Consider the following 13,242-nt stretch of genomic DNA (forward strand, 5'->3'; position numbering starts at 1 on the left):
AAACCATAACCCCAAATCCCTTACAATAACCCTAGCCCAAACCATAGCCCCAACCCCTAACAATAACCCTAACCTAAACCATAACCATAACCCAAACCATAACCCCTAACCCCTAACAAGAACCCTAACCCAAACCATAATCCCATCCATAGCCATAACCCCAACCATAACCATAACCCAAACCATAACCCCCAACCCCTAACAATAACCATAACCCAAACCATAACCCCCAACCCCTAACAATAACCCTAACCCAAACCCAAACCATAACCCAAACCATAACCCAAACCATAACCCAAACCATAACCCAAACCATAACCCAAACCATAACCCAAACCATAACCCCAACCATAACCATAACCCAAACCATAACCATAACCCAAAACATAACCCCTAACCCCTAACAATAACCCTCAACCAAACCATAACCCCAACCCCTAACAATTACCCTAACCCAAACCATAACCCCAATCATAACCATAACCCAAACCATAACCCCTAATCCCTTACAATAACCCTAATCCCTTACAATAACCCTAACCCAAACCATAACCCCAACCCCTAACAATAACCCTAACCTAAACCATAACCCCTAACAAGAACCCTAACCCAAACCATAATCCCATCCATAGCCATAACCCCAACCATAACCCAAACCATAACCAAAACCATAACCCAAACCATAACCCAAACCATAACCCAAACCATAACCCAAACCATAACCCAAACCATAACCCAAACCATATCCCAAACCATAACCCAAACCATAACCCAAACCATAACCAAAACCATAACCCAAACCATAACCCAAACCATAACCCAAACAATAACCCTAACCCAAACCATAACCCAAACCATAACCCAAACCATAACCCAAACCATAACCCAAACCATAACCCAAACCATAACCCAAACAATAACCCTAACCCAAACCATAACCCTAACCCAAACCATAACCCTAACCCAAACCATAACCCTAACCCAAACCATAACCCTAACCCTAACCCAAACCATAACCAGATTCCCAACCATAACCATAACCCCAACCAAAACCATATTCCCAACAATAGCCATAACTCCAACCATATCCCCAACCATAACCATAACCCTAACCGATAACCCCAACCATAACACCAACCATAACCTCAACCATAACCCAAACCCTAACCCCAACCCCTAACAATAACCCTAACCCAAACCATAACCCCTAACAATAACCCTATCCCAAACCATAACCCCAACCCCTAACAATAACCATAACCCAAACCATAACCCCTAACCCCTAACAATAACCCTAACCCAAACCATAACCCCAACCCCTAACAACAACCCTAACCCAAAAACCTAACCCAAACCATAACCATAACCCCAACCATAACCATAACCCAAACCATAACCCCTAACCCCTAACAATAACCCTAACCCAAACCATAACCCCAACCCCTAACAATAACCCTAACCTAAACCATAACCCAAACCATAACCATAACCCCAACCATAACCATAACCCAAACCATAACCCCTAACCCCTAACAATAACCCTAACCCAAACCATAACCCCAACCCCTAACAATAACCCTAACCCAAACCATAACCCCAATCATAACCATAACCCAAACCATAACCCCTAATCCCTTACAATGACCCTAGCCCAAACCATAACCCCAACCCCTAACAATAACCCTAACCTAAACCATAACCCAAACCATAACCCCTAACCCCTAACAAGAACCCTAACCCAAACCATAATCCCATCCATAGCCATAACCCCAACCATAACCATAACCCAAACTATAACCCCCAACCCCTAACAATAACCATAACCCAAACCATAACCCCCAACCCCTAACAATAACCCTAACCCAAACCATAACCCAAACCATAACCCAAACCATAACCCAAACCATAACCCAAACCATAACCCCAACCATAACCATAACCCAAACCATAACCATAACCCAAAACATAACCCCTAACCCCTAACAATAACCCTCAACCAAACCATAACCCCAACCCCTAACAATAACCCTAACCCAAACCATAACCCCAATCATAACCATAACCCAAACCATAACCCCTAATCCCTTACAATAACCCTAACCCAAACCATAACCCCAACCCCTAACAATAACCCTAACCTAAACCATAACCCCTAACAAGAACCCTAACCCAAACCATAATCCCATCCATAGCCATAACCCCAACCATAACCATAACCCAAACCATAACCCAAACCATAACCCAAACCATAACCCAAACCATAACCCAAACCATAACCCAAACCATAACCCAAACCATAACCCAAACCATATCCCAAACCATAACCCAAACCATAACCCAAACCATAACCCAAACCATAACCCAAACAATAACCCCCAACCCCTAACAATAACCATAACCCAAACCATAACCCCCAACCCCTAACAATAACCCTAACCCAAACCCAAACCATAACCCAAACCATAACCCAAACCATAACCCAAACCATAACCCAAACCATAACCCAAACCATAACCCAAACCATAACCCCAACCATAACCATAACCCAAACCATAACCATAACCCAAAACATAACCCCTAACCCCTAACAATAACCCTCAACCAAACCATAACCCCAACCCCTAACAATTACCCTAACCCAAACCATAACCCCAATCATAACCATAACCCAAACCATAACCCCTAATCCCTTACAATAACCCTAATCCCTTACAATAACCCTAACCCAAACCATAACCCCAACCCCTAACAATAACCCTAACCTAAACCATAACCCCTAACAAGAACCCTAACCCAAACCATAATCCCATCCATAGCCATAACCCCAACCATAACCCAAACCATAACCAAAACCATAACCCAAACCATAACCCAAACCATAACCCAAACCATAACCCAAACCATAACCCAAACCATAACCCAAACCATATCCCAAACCATAACCCAAACCATAACCCAAACCATAACCAAAACCATAACCCAAACCATAACCCAAACCATAACCCAAACAATAACCCTAACCCAAACCATAACCCAAACCATAACCCAAACCATAACCCAAACCATAACCCAAACCATAACCCAAACCATAACCCAAACAATAACCCTAACCCAAACCATAACCCTAACCCAAACCATAACCCTAACCCAAACCATAACCCTAACCCAAACCATAACCCTAACCCTAACCCAAACCATAACCAGATTCCCAACCATAACCATAACCCCAACCAAAACCATATTCCCAACAATAGCCATAACTCCAACCATATCCCCAACCATAACCATAACCCTAACCGATAACCCCAACCATAACACCAACCATAACCCCAACCATAACCCAAACCCTAACCCCAACCCCTAACAATAACCCTAACCCAAACCATAACCCCTAACAATAACCCTATCCCAAACCATAACCCCAACCCCTAACAATAACCATAACCCAAACCATAACCCCTAACCCCTAACAATAACCCTAACCCAAACCATAACCCCAACCCCTAACAACAACCCTAACCCAAAAACCTAACCCAAACCATAACCATAACCCCAACCATAACCATAACCCAAACCATAACCCCTAACCCCTAACAATAACCCTAACCCAAACCATAACCCCAACCCCTAACAATAACCCTAACCTAAACCATAACCCAAACCATAACCATAACCCCAACCATAACCATAACCCAAACCATAACCCCTAACCCCTAACAATAACCCTAACCCAAACCATAACCCCAACCCCTAACAATAACCCTAACCCAAACCATAACCCCAATCATAACCATAACCCAAACCATAACCCCTAATCCCTTACAATGACCCTAGCCCAAACCATAACCCCAACCCCTAACAATAACCCTAACCTAAACCATAACCCAAACCATAACCCCTAACCCCTAACAAGAACCCTAACCCAAACCATAATCCCATCCATAGCCATAACCCCAACCATAACCATAACCCAAACTATAACCCCCAACCCCTAACAATAACCATAACCCAAACCATAACCCCCAACCCCTAACAATAACCCTAACCCAAACCATAACCCAAACCATAACCCAAACCATAACCCAAACCATAACCCAAACCATAACCCCAACCATAACCATAACCCAAACCATAACCATAACCCAAAACATAACCCCTAACCCCTAACAATAACCCTCAACCAAACCATAACCCCAACCCCTAACAATAACCCTAACCCAAACCATAACCCCAATCATAACCATAACCCAAACCATAACCCCTAATCCCTTACAATAACCCTAACCCAAACCATAACCCCAACCCCTAACAATAACCCTAACCTAAACCATAACCCCTAACAAGAACCCTAACCCAAACCATAATCCCATCCATAGCCATAACCCCAACCATAACCATAACCCAAACCATAACCCAAACCATAACCCAAACCATAACCCAAACCATAACCCAAACCATAACCCAAACCATAACCCAAACCATAACCCAAACCATATCCCAAACCATAACCCAAACCATAACCCAAACCATAACCCAAACCATAACCCAAACAATAACCCTAACCCAAACCATAACCCAAACCATAACCCAAACCATAACCCAAACCATAACCCAAACCATAACCCAAACCATAACCCAAACCATAACCCAAACAATAACCCTGACCCAAACCATAACCCGAACCCAAACCATAACCCTAACCCAAACCATAACCCTAACCCAAACCATAACCCTAACCCAAACCATAACCCTAACCCAAACCATAACCAGATTCCCAACCATAACCATAACCCCAACCAAAACCATATTCCCAACCATAGCCATAACTCCAACCATATCCCCAACCATAACCATAACCCAAACCGATAACCCCAACCATAACACCAACCATAACCCCAACCATAACCCAAACCCTAACCCCAACCCCGAACAATAACCCTAACCCTAACCCAAACCATAACCCCTAACCCCTAACAATATCCCTAACCCAAACCATAACCCCTAACAATAACCCTAACCCAAACCATAACCCCAACCCTTAACAATAACAATAACCCAAACCATAACCCCTAACCCCTAACAATAACCCTAACCCAAACCATAACCCCAACCCCTAACAATAACCCTAACCCAAAAACCTAACCCAAACCATAACCATAACCCCAACCATAACCATAACCCAAACCATAACCCCTAACCCCTAACAATAACCCTAACCCAAACCATAACCCCAACCCCTAACAATAACCCTAACCTAAACCATAACCCCAACCATAACCATAACCCAAACCATAACCATAACCCAAAACATAACCCCTAACCCCTAACAATAACCCTCAACAAAACCATAACCCCAACCCCTAACAATAACCCTAACCCAAACCATAACCCCAATCATAACCATAACCCAAACCATAACCCCTAATCCCTTACAATAACCCTAGCCCAAACCATAACCCCAACCCCTAACAATAACCCTAACCTAAACCATAACCATAACCCAAACCATAACCCCTAACCCCTAACAAGAACCCTAACCCAAACCATAATCCCATCCATAGCCATAACCCCAACCATAACCATAACCCAAACCATAACCCCCAACCCCTAACAATAACCCTAACCCAAACCATAACCCCAATCATAACCATAACCCAAACCATAACCCCTAATCCCTTACAATAACCCTAACCCAAACCATAACCCCAACCCCTAACAATAACCCTAACCTAAACCATAACCCCTAACAAGAACCCTAACCCAATCCATAATCCCATCCATAGCCATAACCCCAACCATAACCATAACCCAAACCATAACCCAAACCATAACCCAAACCATAACCCAAACCATAACCCAAACCATAACCCAAACCATAACCCAAACCATAACCCAAACCATAACCCAAACCATAACCCAAACCATAACCCAAACCATAACCCAAACCATAACCCAAACCATAACCCAAACCATAACCCAAACCATAACCCAAACCATAACCCAAACCATAACCCAAACCATAACCCAAACCATAACCCAAACCATAACCCAAACCATAACCCAAACCATAACCCAAACCATAACCCAAACCATAACCCAAACCATAACCCAAACCATAACCCAAACCATAACCCAAACCATAACCCAAACCATAACCCAAACCATAACCCAAACCATAACCCCAACCACTAACAATAACCCTAACCTAAACCATAACCCCTAACAAGAACCCTAACCCAAACCATAATCCCATCCATAGCCATAACCCCATCCATAGCCATAACCCCAACCATAACCATAACCCAAACCATAACCCCCAACCCCTAACAATAACCCTAACCCAAACCATAACCCAAACAACCATAACCACGTGCTGCCAGAGGACCTCGGCACGCCCGGTGAATACCTTGTTGAAGACAGGCAGGCCTCGGTTCACCTTGTTGGCCAAAGTGGCAAAGGACCTGTGGGGAGGGGGGGAGATGTCGGTTCCAACTTTCCTGGAAAACAGACGGATAGAAGGCCTCCTGGCACGCCTACCGGGAATCGTCCTGGTCTTTAGATTTTTCGTCTGACAACAACTCGTCCCACTCTGGATGACAAAATGGGGAAACAAGTGCCATCTATCACATATAAACCGAAAGCCTTTTAATGACCGACTATCTGGTAAACGTCCCAGACAAGACCGGCAGGCCGGCCCTCTCTGTTAAAAATGGACTGAGCATCTGCCAATTACCGACTCTAACCTTGCCTTGGCTGGCTCCAAAATGGAAAAGGCTCCAAAATGGAAAAAAATAACATCTTGTACATTTAAGTTTCAATTACTCACGTTTCACTGTATTCCACCACCCCATCAAACTGTCCGTATCCTGTGAAGAAGAAAGGAAGGAAGGGCGTAAGTGAGACGAGACGGAAAGAGGCGGCGGCTGAGAGAGAGCGAGAGAGAGCGAGAGAGAGCGAGAGAGAGCGAGAGAGCGAGAGAGCAAGAGAGCAAGAGAGCAAGAGAGCAAACGAGAGAGAGAGAGAGTGCGGGAGCAAACGAGAGAGAGAGAGCGTGGGAGCAAACGAGAGAGAGAGAGAGCGCGGGAGCAAACGACAGAGAGAGAGAGCGCGAGAGCAAACGAGCGCGAACGAGAGCGAGCGGGCGCGAGTGCGAACGGGCGGCCGCGAGAGCGAACGGGCGGGCGCGAGAGCGAACGGGCGGGCGCGAGAGCGAATGGGCGGGTGCGAGAGTTATGGTTGAGAGCGAGAACGAGCGCGAGAGCGAACGGGCGGGCGCGAGAGTTATGGTTGAGAGCGAGAACGAACGCGAGAACGAGCGCGAGAACGAGCGCGAGAACGAGTGCGAGAGAAAGAGAAAAAAGAGAGAGAGAAACAAGAGGAAGAAGAAGAAGAAGAAGAAGAAGAAGAAGAAGAAGAAGAAGAAGAAGAAGAAGAAGAAGAAGAAGAAGAAGAAGAAGAAGAAGAAGAAGAAGAAGAAGAAGAAGAAGAGGAAGAAGAAGAGGAAGAAGAAGAGGAAGAAGAAGAAGAGAAGAAGAAGAGGAAGAAGAAGAGGAAGAAGAAGAGAAGAAGAAGAGGAAGAAGAAGAAGAAGAAGAAGAAGAAGAAGAAGAAGAAGAAGAAGAAGAAGAAGAAGAAGAAGAGAAGAAGAAGAAGAAGAAGAAAAAGAGGAAGAAGAAGAGGAAGAAGAAGAAGAAGAGAAGAAGAAGAAGAAGAAGAAGAAGAAGAAGAACAAGAGGAAGAAGAACAAGCGGAAGAAGAACAAGCGGAAGAAGAACAAGAGGAAGAGGAACAAGAAGAAGAGGAACAAGAAGAAGAGGAACAAGAAGAGGAAGAGGAAGAAGAGGGAGGGGAAGAGAGGGAAGAGGGAGGGAAGAGGGAGGGAAGAGGAGGGAAGAGGAGGGAGAGGGGGGGAAGAGGAGGGAGAGGGGGGAAGAGGAGGGAGAGGGGGGGAAGAGGAGGGAGATGGGGGGGGAGAGGAGGGAGAGGGGGGAGAGGGGGGGAAGAGGAGGGAGAGGGGGGGAAGAGGAGGGAGAGGGGGGGCAGCGGTCGGGGGGAGGAGAAGGGGGGGCGGCCGGGGGGGAGGAGAAGACATTGACGTTGTCCGAGATGCTGGCGGAAGCTGATCTGATCCCTCCGGCCGTGGCGATGAGCGAGGCCCCAAAGGTGAAGGGCGTCAGGGCCAGGCCGGCGATGGCCGTCACGCCGGTTACTTTGGCCTTCTGGTGGAAGGTGGCCAGGTGGCCGGCCAGGGCGCGGAGCTTCACCACGTGCTGCCAGAGGACCTCGGCGCGCCAGGTGAATACCTTGTTGAAGACAGGCAGGGCTCGGTTCACCTTGTTGGTCAAAGTGGAAAATGACCTGTGGGGAGGGGGGAGATGTCGGTTCCAACTTCCCTGGAAAACAGACGGATAGACGGCCTCCCGGCACGCCTACCGGGAATCGTCCCGGTCTTTAAATTCTTCGTCTGACGACAACTCGTCCCACTCTGGATGAGAAAATGGGGGAAAAAAGTGCCACCTATCACATATAAACCGAAAGCCTTTTTATGACCGACTGTGTGTGTGGTGGGGGGTGGGGGGTCACCTCTTTTGGGGCGCCACATTACTGGACAATATTGCAGGGTTTTTGGGTCGGAAAGAATAATTGCAGGGTGCACTTTTTCCAAACGGCCACAAGATGGCAGCAGGAGATCATATTACTGGGAAGTAATTTTCAAATCAAAGCGTATGGGAGGCATTTTGGTTTTCAAGACCAATTGCGGGTTACGTCATTAATCTTGCCTACGAATAAACTAGTTTCAGGGTTAGGGTTATAGTCAATTAAAAGTCAAATCAATTAGAAGAAACTTACATAAGACGACATCTTGAGCAGTGTTCTCGTTACCTCTGCGTCCTGCGTCTGATACGCACAGCTTTTCTTCCAGACGCACAATTTCAAGTAATGTGCTTTTTTCGGACGCAAAGAATTTTTTATCAAAAAAAAAACCAAAACACATATATATCCGATAGCAAACCAATTTATTCCACATAATCTTTGCGAAATAATTCTCGCGTGAACGAGACTAGCAGACACTAGCAGACGAAGGAGAGGAAGCGATTGCAAGAGTTTCGTAATAGTGTAAGAAAGATAAAAAATGTTTCAGAAAAAGCAAAACAGTCTGGATAGTTATTTCGCAGTTAAAAATACAACTAGTAAGAAAAGAACTGCAGAAGATTCGATCGATAATCATGAAGCAAAACGGGGTAAGCAAGGAAAAATACGCACATTTCAAAAGACTTGGTTGCAGCTGTTCGCGTGGTTACGATATGACGAGGAAAATAATTTCATGTACTGTGCTGTTTGTACGGATAACAAGCAGGTAAATGGATTGATTGCGCCAGCTAAATGCACGAATTTTCAAAAATGCACCCTGGATAGACACATAGTTTTGCCCGGACACAAGTTGGCACTGGAAATTCCCACATTGCGAATTAACAACAAAAAAATCGGACAAAAGGCATCAGCAACAAAAGACAAAGTAGTTACAGCCAATCATATCATCATATCAAGTAGTTACAGCCAATCATATCATCAACTGCTACAAAGAGGGAGTGGAGAATGCTCAAGCAAATTGTACTGGCTGAAAAGTACCCAAGAGACAAGATGAGCAATCTCTGGAAACTGATCAGCCAGTACCACAGTGAAGAGATGCCAAACATGATAAGATTGGCTCAGCTGGCTCTTACATCAGCTGTGCATACAGCTGGCTGTGAGAGAGGTTTTTCTGTGCAGAACAGAATCCTCACAAAGAAAAGAAACAGGCTGCAAGTGGAAACTCAGCACAAACTGATGGTAGTGCAGCTGGCTAAAAGTGTGAACCATCAAAAGGCCCTGGAAAAGTGGAAAGGCTGCAAAGAGAGGAGGATCTACGAGCTGAAAGACTAGTACAATGATAAATAAACCCTAACCCTAAACCATATAATAAATAAATTAAATCTGAATGTTTATATATCGTTGTTTATGTTTTATTTGCATCCGTAGTATGTTGGGACTCGTGACAAGTTTCCTGGGACGCACAGTTTTCAGACAAGCGAATCCCTGGGACTCGCAGTGTGCCAATTGTAAAATTATCACTGCTTGAGACAACTTGCGTTGGCGCCCAAAAGAACCTGTAAAGTGGTATGGATTGAGAACGTGTTGCTGCAGTACTTTTTACTTTGAAAAAAATACAAGGCACAACGATATATATTATCATTTAAAATTGACAATATATAGTGGTAGCTCGACAAGAAAGAGAAAGATAGAGAGAGGAGAAGGAGAGGAGGGAGAGAGAGAGAGAGAGAGGAGAAGAAGAGGAGGGAGAGACAGAGAGAGGAGAAGAAGAGGAGGGAGAGAGAGAAGAAGAGGAGGGAGAGAGAGAAGAAGAGGAGGGAGAGAGAGAAGAAGAGGAGGGAGAGAGAGAGGCGGCGGTCGGGGGGAGAGAGAGAGAAAAAAAAGAGAAAAAAGAGAGAAATAAAGAGAAAAAGAGAGAAAGAGAAAAAAAGAGAAAGAGAAAATAAGAGAACCAAACCATAACCCCTAACCCCTAACAATAACCCTAACCCAAACCATAACCCCAACCCCTGACAATAACCCTAACCTAAACCATAACCCCAACCATAACCATAACCCAAACCATAATCATACCCCAAAACATAACCCCTAACCCCTAACAATAACCCTCAACCAAACCATAACCCCAACCCCTAACAATAACCCTAACCCAAACCAGAACCCCAATCATAACCATAACCCAAACCATAACCCCTAATCCCTTACAATAACCCTAACCCAAACCATAACCCCAACCCCTAACAATAACCCTAACCTAAACCATAACCCCTAACAAGAACCCTAACCCAAACCATAATCCCATCCATAGCCATAACCCCAACTATAACCATAACCCAAACCATAACCCCCAACCCCTAACAATAACCCTAACCCAAACCATAACCCAAACCATAACCCAAACCATTACCCAAACCATAACCCAAACCATAACCCAAACCATAACCCAAACCATAACCCAAACCATAACCCAAACCATAACCCAAACCATAACCCAAACCATAACCCAAACCATAACCCAAACCATAACCCAAACCATAACCCAAACCATAACCCAAACCATAACCCAAACCATAACCCAAACCATAACCCAAACCATAACCCAAACCATAACCCAAACCATAACCCAAACCATAACCCAAACCATAACCCAAACCATAACCCAAACCATAACCCAAACCATAACCCAAACCATAACCCAAACCATAACCCAAACCATAACCCAAACCATAACCCAAACCATAACCCAAACCATAACCCAAACCATAACCCAAACCATAACCCAAACCATAACCCAAACCATAACCCAAACCATAACCCAAACCATAACCCAAACCATAACCCAAACCATAACCCCTAACCCCTAACAATAACCCTAACCCAAACCATAACCCCAACGCCTAACAATAACCCTAACCCAAACCATAACCCCAACCCCTAACAACAACCCTAACCTAAAACATAACCCCAACCATAACCATAACCCCTAACCCCTACCAATAACCCTAACCCAAACCATAACCCAAATGCCTAACAATAACCCTAACCCAAACCATAATCCCATCCATAACCATAACCCCAACAATAACCCTAACCCCTAACCCCTAAAAATAACGCTAACCCAAACCTTAACCCCAACCATAACCTTAACCATAACCGCAAACCAAACCATAACCCCTAAACCCTAACAATAACCCTAACCTTAACCATAACCCCAAACATAACCTTAAGCATAACCGTAAACCAAACCATAACCCCTAAACCCTAACAATAACCCTAACCCAAACCATAACCCCAACCATAACCATAACCCCTAACCCCTACCAATAACCCTAACCCAAACCATAACCCAAATCCCTAACAATAACCCTAACCCAAACCATAACCCCAACCCCTAAAAATAACCCTAACCTAAACCATAACCCCAACCATAACCCCAACCATAACCCCAACCATAACCATAACCATAACCCAAACCATAACCCCTAACCCCTAACAATAACCCTAACCCAAACCCCTAACAAGAACCCTAACCCAAACCATAACCCCAACCATAACCAGATTCCCAACCATAACCATAACCCCAACCAAAACCATATTCCCAACCATAGCCATAACTCCAACCATATCCCCAACCATAACCATAAGCCTAACCGATAACCCCAACCATAACACCAACCATAACCCCAACCATAACCCAAACCCTAACCCCAACCCCTAACAATAACCCTAACCCTAACCCAAACCATAACCCCTAACAATATCCCTAACCCAAACCATAACTCCTAACAATAACCCTAACCCAAACCATAACCCCAACCCCTAACAATAACCATAACCCAAACCATAACCCCTAACCCCTAACAATAACCCTAACCCAAACCATAACCCCAACCCCTAACAATAACCCTAACCCAAAACCTAACCCAAACCATACCCATAGCCCCAACCATAACCATAACCCAAACCATAACCCCTAACCCCTAACAATAACCCTAACCCAAACCATAACCCCAACCCCTAACAATAACCCTAACCTAAACCATAACCCCAACCATAACCATAACCCAAACCACAACCATAACCCAAAACATAACCCCTAACCCCTAACAATAACCCTCAACAAAACCATAACCCCAACCCCTAACAATAACCCTAACCCAAACCATAACCCCAATCATAACCATAACCCAAACCATAACCCCTAATCCCTTACAATAACCCTAGCCCAAACCATAACCCCAACCCCTAACAATAACCCTAACCTAAACCATAACCATAACCCAAACCATAACCCCTAACCCCTAACAAGAACCCTAACCCAAACCATAATCCCATCCATAGCCATAACCCCAACCATAACCATAACCCAAACCATAACCCCCAACCCCTAACAATAACCCTAACCCAAACCATAACCCAAACCATAACCCAAACCATAACCCAAACCATAACCCAAACCATAACCCAAACCATAACCCAAACCATAACCCCAACCATAACCATAACCCAAACCATAACCATAACCCAAAACATAACCCCTAACCCCTAACAATAACCCTCAACCAAAACCATAACCCCAACCCCTAACAATAACCCTAACCCAAACCATAACCCCAATCATAACCATAACCCAAACCATAACCCCTAATCC

At 44.7% G+C, this 13,242-nt stretch overlaps 1 long non-coding RNA gene across 1 annotated transcript; it reads left to right on the top strand.

Annotated features, from left to right (window-relative positions):
* Window positions 1-8,872: 8,872 nt before the first annotated feature.
* Window positions 8,873-9,987, top strand: LOC144192952 (uncharacterized). Its single transcript, XR_013325509.1, has 2 exons — window positions 8,873-9,278; window positions 9,886-9,987. It is a non-coding gene; the product is annotated as an uncharacterized LOC144192952 (long non-coding RNA).
* The last annotated feature ends 3,255 nt before the right edge of the window (window positions 9,988-13,242 follow it).

The sequence above is a fragment of the Stigmatopora nigra genome, unplaced genomic scaffold (assembly GCF_051989575.1).
Source record: "Stigmatopora nigra isolate UIUO_SnigA unplaced genomic scaffold, RoL_Snig_1.1 HiC_scaffold_33, whole genome shotgun sequence".
NCBI lineage: Eukaryota > Metazoa > Chordata > Actinopteri > Syngnathiformes > Syngnathidae > Stigmatopora > Stigmatopora nigra.